The sequence below is a fragment of the Rattus norvegicus genome, chromosome 7, assembly GCF_036323735.1.
Source record: "Rattus norvegicus strain BN/NHsdMcwi chromosome 7, GRCr8, whole genome shotgun sequence".
NCBI classification, from domain to species: Eukaryota; Metazoa; Chordata; class Mammalia; order Rodentia; family Muridae; genus Rattus; species Rattus norvegicus.
The window spans coordinates 49,901,861-49,909,896 of record NC_086025.1 but is presented as its reverse complement, the minus strand read 5'-3'; positions in this window follow the sequence as shown (position 1 = coordinate 49,909,896).

Sequence of the window (8,036 nt, the reverse complement as noted above, 5' to 3'; positions counted from 1 at the left end):
AAACAATAGGAATTTTATAATTGATCTGTAACACCACCAAGAGGTGTGACTTAATACTGAGGGCTTGCCCTTTCAGGAAAGCTCACACATGCCCTGAAGTAACTGGAGCTGTTTTTGAGCCATTGTTCCTGGTCTCCAGTGGAAAATCCAACCTATTGATACAGGAGGGCTGTCTTGGGAATTCACTAATCCACTTGTTTGTGTGATGATGACTGTCTCTTCACCACTCCAGTTTCCTAATTTTCCCAGACGTCCTACCAACTGAATTAAAGTGAGGCTGACGTCGATATGCTTCTTGCAAGCTCCTCTGGAGGAAAAGTGCCAATTCTTGTCCAATGAGAAGAGAATCTTCCACTTCTCAGTGCTTAAGAGACACTAATCAGTGAATTGAATCTTTGACAGAGCCTTTGTATAGGCAAAGAAACATTCACAAGGGAGGCGTGAAGGAAATAACAATCTGGGATTTGGCAGGGGAAGGGTTTTAAATGTTAAGAGGAAGCAACGCTAAGTATTCAACAAACGAGTACATTACTTGCTGCCTCATGAACAAAGCTCTGTTTCGTCCATGCTGATCAGATATTAAAGACGCCCCTCACGTTCCACTTGTGTTTTCTTCTGGCTCACAAGTTGAAATGTTAGCTTTAAGAATTGCTATTTGCACGCAGAATTCAAAAGTCCCACTCAGTGATTCCTTCTTACTCCTAAGATCACAACCTCGGTTACCTTTAGAATCTTTTTCGTTTTTACATGCGTTCATGCTGCCACCCACAAACACACAAGTATACATGGTCACAGACTATTGCGAGCCTTTCCCTGGCACTACCCAAGCTCAAGCTCAAGGCATAAGGGACAGAAGGAAGGCAGATATTCCCTTTCAGATTCCATGCCCGTTTCCTTGTTCATTCATTCTGTAGATGCTTCATGCTTTTAAACAAACCTGCTGGGTAAAATCTTTTACATTTCGCATCATTGCTAGTGCCACAAAAATTGTGGTTTGGAATGACATGCCATTTTTCAACAGTGCTTGGCGACTCCTTAGAGCAGTGATCAGTGCTCGGCACGACTCCTGTTTTCACAGCACTGCCTTTCCCTCTGGCTAACTAAAGTCTCCCTCAAGAACACCACAACAAAACCCACCAGAATCGATTAACCTGGTCTCAGAGGCTCACGGAGACTGAATCAGGGAGCATGCACAGGTCTGACCTAGGCCCTCTACATAGATATTATTGTTATGTAACTGGGTCTTCATGATGGACTCCTAACTGTGTCGGCAAGGGCCATCTTTGATTCTTTTACCTGCTTTTGAGACCAGTTTCTTCCCACTGGTTTGCCTCTTCCAACCTTAATATGAGGGGAGCTACCTAGTCTTATTACAACTTGATGTGCCATGTTTAGTTGGTCTCTCTGAGAGGCCTGCCTTTTCCTGAAGAGGAATGAAGAAAGAATGGAGGATGGAAGGGCCTGGGAGGAGAGGGGGAAGGGGAACTGCAATCAGGATGTTATATATGAGTGAAATAAATTTAAATAAAAAGCAGAAGAAATTCCGATCCGATTCACACAAGAAATCCATCATAAAAAAAATCCATCTAGAGAAAACCCTTCGTCAGCTGTTTCTGCCTGTCTGACGTAGAGGATGGGACGCATTTCTTTCCTTTGGTCTCATCACATCTGCAGTTCTGCTCCTCTGTCCCAAATATCATATTCACTACTGCTTAATGCTGGGAATTTTCTTCAGCCATAATTACCATCATTGTGCATTGACAACCTGTCTACTATTAGTCTCTCCTCTATTTTTAATGTAGAAACATAAGTGTAACATACATTAAAACTTATAATACAAAGAGATAAAAGTTTGTATATATATTCACATAAATATGTATATTCATGTATATATATGTATATTTATATATGTATATATTCACATATATCCTTTCCACAGTCATCCTTTCCCAGTTTGTTGATCCTAACGAATGAGAGTAAAGACCATCACCCAAAGTCACCATGACCAAATCAAACTAAGCGAATTTTGCTTTCTGTCAGACAGGGCTGTCTCCTAAAGTAGGTTACTGATCTTCATAAACTGTGGTTACGAACTTGGAAGAAACACTTTCAAATATTCGTAATTAGATGAATTAATTAGAGTATTTATCACCATGTTCTTATAAAAAATGACATTAAAGCATACTTCATGTGATTAAAAAATAGAAAAAGAAAATAGAGCATCAAACATAGGAAAGGGAAGAATTTACATAGTCCAAGAAAGAAAAGAAACAAGACTAAGGGGTTTTCAAAGGTTAGGAAGATTTCCAGATGAGTTTTTGTTACATAGGAATATGGCTGAACATTTTAAAATTGTTTGGAAGAACATCCTATCTTATCATGATATATTAACGGTGTGAGTCAAACTGCATGGGGCGGGAAGCAGGCCAAGTTCCGGAAACAGGTTAAAACATGGTCAGCTTGAAATTTTGCAGCAAACAGAAGTTAACTTGCTCTGACCTTATAACAAAATGGCTTCCATCCTTAAAATGACATCCGGATGGTCCACCAAGTTCTCCTCTTATTTGTCAGTTTATAATGCTTGGACTGCTACTGCAGCCTAATCACTTGACATAATTGCATTGATTTCATCCAACAGTAATGTTCTGATTCTTAAATAAATATCACAGCGCGTTTTATGAAACTGGAGCTATTGGGTCTTTGTAAAAGTTTATAAGGCTGTGGCAATTTTTTATACTAGGGGATTTCCGTTCTGAACATGTATAAAATGCAGTTCTCATGCCCGTCTATCATTTGTTCTAATTTCCCCTCTTCTAAGTCCATTTCTACAACTTAGTACTTCTTCCCTTTCTTCCAGGCCATTCCTTTTCCATGGAGCTTCCAGGTGTGGGAAAAACCATGCAACATTTACATGTCTCCTTTTACTATAATGATCGCCAGTTTGGTCCATTTTTCTGAAAATCATATCATTTCATTATTCCCGGACAATAAACAAAGTTTGATTATTTACATCAACCATATTCTCTTATCCATTCTTCTATGCACAGGAATGCAGACTGGTTCCACAATGTTCCTTTTGCCATATTTATGGCTATGCTACCCCTGTAGCAAGTTGTAATTTTTCCAGATACATACCCAGAAGTATGTCTATGTCATATATAAGTGACACTTTTAATTATTTTGGAAATAGCCACGTCTATTTACATACATTTTAACTACTTTAAATATCTACCAGCAATGAATAAATATCTGTTTTACTCTTACGCCACCAGCATGTGTTGTCATTTATATCTTTAGTAACAGTTATTCTTACTGGAGGTTCGTAGTAGAATCTCAGGGTGATACCAACTTGGACTTGTCTCAAGACTAAGAATGTTAAGGTTTTTTAATGGACTTTAATATATGTCTTGGCCATTTGTACTTCTTCTGAAAGGTGTAGTTTAAGACCGTTAACCCATTTTGAGTTGACATTTGTGCATGTGAGAAATGGTGATCTCATTACATTATTCTAGCTTTTCTCAGCACCACTGTCAAAGAGGCTGTATTATTTCCACTGTGTGTTTATGGTACCTTTTATCATGATATTACAGACAGCTGTAGAAATTGGTTTCTCATGGTACCAGCAGCAAAAAGTCCAGTGAAAACTTCATACATGGTGTCCCTTACTCACTCTTACTCTTCTTCACAGGGAACAAACAAAGGCAGGCAAACCCCTCTTTCAAAGCTATTCTGAGGTCATTAATCCTCTGCTGAGAGATGTGCCCTCCATGCCTCCCTAAGATCCCCATCTCTTAGTACTATCATCCTGTTGATTAAAATTCATCTCATATGTTCAAATCATAGAAGGAAAATCCCCTAAGCAAACAAATCTGTCAACCATTTTTCTTTAACCTTTGAGATTAACATGCATTTCCTAAGTTCTCTTGGAATTCAAATGTTCTTATTAAGAATGGGATTTTTTTCTCAATTAAGGTAGTTTGAATACAAATGGCCCTCATTGGCTCATATATTTGAATGTTTGCTTCATAGTGGTTCAGTGGTTTGGGAAGGACTGGGAGCCATGACCTTGTTGAAGACAGTATATCACTGAGGATGGCATTTGAGGTTTCAAAAGCCAATAGCAGAACCAGTCCTATCTCCAGACTTCTGTCCCAGTGCCAAGTCAGACCTGCTTGCTGCCATGTTCCCTGTTATGATGATTATGACTAACCCTTTGCAACTGCAAACAAACACCTGACCGAGTGCTTTCACTTATAAGTGACCTTAATCATGGTCTTTTCACAGCAATAGAACACTGATTAAGACATCCTCCCTATTATCACATAGAGTAACTGACAACTCATCTATCCCAAAGCTGGAAATGGATGGATTTACAAGTACAAGCTATGTGGGCTCACGTATTGAGACATTGAAGGATTTAGGCAATGAAGCCAATGCCCTTATTAAAACCAATGAATCACAAACTTGAAAGGGTTATGGCAAATAAGTTTTAAGAGACACGGACATATTAACAATCAAGGAGAGGGACAGAAATCACAAAACAAATAAAACTTCAATGTTAAGAAATAAGATCAACTATTCAGAAGATTGCAGAATGATAAAATCGCTATCATTTTCCATGAGGTATATGTTGAGATAGGAAGAGGAAAGAGAGAGATTTGCAAGGAAGGAAAAATCCTGAATGGAAAAGGGGACAAGCAAGGGCCGTAGATGAGGCACAGCTTGTATTTCTAGAAGGCTGTACCGCCAGCATATACAGCAGACTCTCGGAACAGACAGTAACTCTATTTCTCAAATACCGAGGGATTTCCATTCTATTTTTTTAAATGGCTGAATATATTATATGAACAGTATGTGAGAGTTTTCTTTACCGTTGCCTCAGCAACATTTTATAGCATCTTTCTGATAGCAGCCAAATCACAAATGTGATGTGCTATATCATTGTGCTTGAAATTTTCATCACTTCAATGATTACAGGTGTATGGGGCGGGGTTGTCATATGACTGTGGGTTATTTTGAAAGTTCTGAAATTTAGATATGTTCATTCTGTATTTAACAGGATGCAGAGATAAGATATTAGGCCCTTATCCAAAATTTTATTTGCACATATTTTCTCTCATTCTGTAAGTTGCCTCTTCACTGTGCTAATCGGACACTGTCCTGTGAAGTTTGTCATTCGGTAGAATCCTCATTGTCTATTGCCATTGACATTGGCTGCTTCTGATTTTGACACCATGTTTAAAACGGTCCTTGCTTCTTTAACACACACACACACACACACACCTGCACACACACACATGCACAGATTCATCTAGAAATATCATAGTTTTACACCTTAAATGTAAATCTTGACTTTAAATTTTCCAAGGGTGGTACTTTTATTCTTTCCTGGTTTATGGATCAAACCTAAGTCCTTATGTATGTTAGACAAGTGCTTTGCCTCTGAACTATATGAACAGCCGAGAATTTGTTCTTTATATGTGAGGTGTAAGTGCTAAATTCTATTCTTCTGCATTTATATATCTAATTTCCAAGACTTCATTTGTTTGAAACAAAACAAAACACTTTCCTTCTTCTCTTAGTAATTCTTGGCAGATATGTTGAAATCAAATAGAATTATTTCCAAGTTCTCTTAATTTATAAGTTTTATACCAGTGCTACACTGTTTTGGTTTCCATTGAACCATGATATATTTTGAAGTCAGCTAGTATGGTATGCCCAGTTATTTTAGTTCACTCAATCTTTGCAGTTTCCCACAGGTTTTCCAGATCATTTTTCTACTTCTGTGAGGAATGCAATTGGTATTTGCTGACAATACTGAATCTGTGGATACATTGGGGTGAAAACAGAAAAATATTTTCCCCTAAGATCTTGAGCAAGATAAGGATATCCAATTCTACACTCAATCATTCATTCATCCATTCATTCATTCATCATTCATTCATTCATCATTCATTCACTCTGCTGTGTGCTCATTCTTTTATTTCATGTTTTTGGAGTCATCTGTCATAGATAACTAGAACTTGTGCACAAGAGTTTTTTTTCAATGCAATTTTGAAGTAAAGAAAAAAGATGCAGTTAATATTTTGACCTAGCTTTAACAGCGGCTCATTTCTCTGTGATTCAGGCTTTTCTGCTGCCTTATTTTTTCTGTTCCCTTACAGTTCACTGATTGAGGTCAGCAATGAAAACATCTTCGGTTAATGTTCAAAAAGAAAACTTATTATTTCTGCAAGTTGGAAAGAGATTCCTTATAAGATGTAATTTAATGTTAGGGATGACAAAGAACTGGACATAATACATTTTGAGCAACGCAGTGAAACTGTGACAGCAGTTTTTTTTTCTCTAAGCAAGTTTCTAATTTATCTCACATCCAATTTCAGTCTTTCTGTGTTTTATTGAAAGAAAGCAAAATGCTAATGTATACCATATATTTCCTCCCCATGCAAAAAATACAACTTGGTTTACTAGCAACTTTAACTTGAGCTCATAATTTTTCTCTATCCAAGAACTCAAACCTACATTCTTATCCCTACAATGACACCAAGTAAATTACTAGTAAACAAAATATTTGGATACTCAGGTGTTTTGGGCGGTGCAGAAAATATAAGTTCTCTGCTTTCTTTGATGTTTTGCATATGGTTTTCTTCATGCATCTTTGATAAAAAGCAGTATTTCCCATTATAGTGAGTAATTTTTTTGTTTTCCATTTTATAGAGAACACTGTCCTTTGGATCATCAGGTCCTGTATGAAGAAAGAATGTAACAGTGAAGGGGCATGAATAAGTATCTCATTCACTTGTGCCAACTGTGTCACACAATTCTATTTAATTTGTTCATAAATAAATTCTGGACAATTTAAAACTAGAAACAATATTTTCTGTGTTTCCTTATATGTAGAAAGTTGATAAGATTTCTAGAAACAGTAATAGTGCATTGAACCCAGTTTTCTCTATATTATATATAAAATAAATGTATAAGTAATGATTTTCTGTGTAACTTGTATGTGACATGAAGGAATTTATTATTTAGACAAAATATTTACATAATTTTACATAATCTAACTCTAAAATATTTTATGCATTCATTAACTGTTTGAAAATTTTAAAGACCTATCTAATTTTAGTATTAAAAGTATTAGAAATATTTTCTAGAAATGATTTTCACCAGAAAATACAAGAGATTCACTTTTACTAATTATCTTTCTATGAGGAGTAATTTAATTTACAATAGTCATTTTATTAAAATAAAAATTAAAGATATAAACAAAAGTGCAGGTGCTGAGAGATGGCTCAATGGTTAAGTGTACTTGTTGCTCTTGGAGAGATCTCATATTAGGCATGTTACAAGTACATGCACCCATGGAGTTTACTGTCCTCTTCTGCCCTCTGGACACCTGCAAATGCAACCACACAGGCGAGCGCGCGCACACACACACCCACACACACGAGAGAGAGAGAGAGAGAGAGAGAGAGAGAGAGAGAGAGAGAGAGAGAGAGATGAAAATCTTTTTTAAAAGAATAGTGATCTTTATGGTTAATGGGTTAAAACTCTGTTGAGATGCCTTTTCTATACACAGAAGGAGCAGATCATCTGTGTCACCTCCCTTGACACCTGATCATTTGACAAACAAGGTCTTAAGTGTTATCCATGTACTTAAGAAAGTGCATTCACCCAGCAGTGCACTGTGGGGAATATTAAAGATAACCAACTAGAAAAGCAAAAATTCAGGAAGGGGAGATGACAATTGGAATGTAAATAAATAAAATAATTTAATAAAAAGATGAAAGAAAAGGAAAGCAAACACCAAAAACGGAACAACACCGTACTTCATACTGGAGGATTTAGCCCTGACTGTGCACCAGCAACTCAAACCGAGACCAATGCATAGCAGAATTGTAAGAGCGAGCTGGGGGACCAACAGCTATTGGGCTGGATTTATTGCTTTGCATTCTCTTTTTCGTATTTCTTTAGCCATAGCTACATATACCATTTTTCATTATGGAAATTAGAGGAATTATTAATTCTGATTGCTT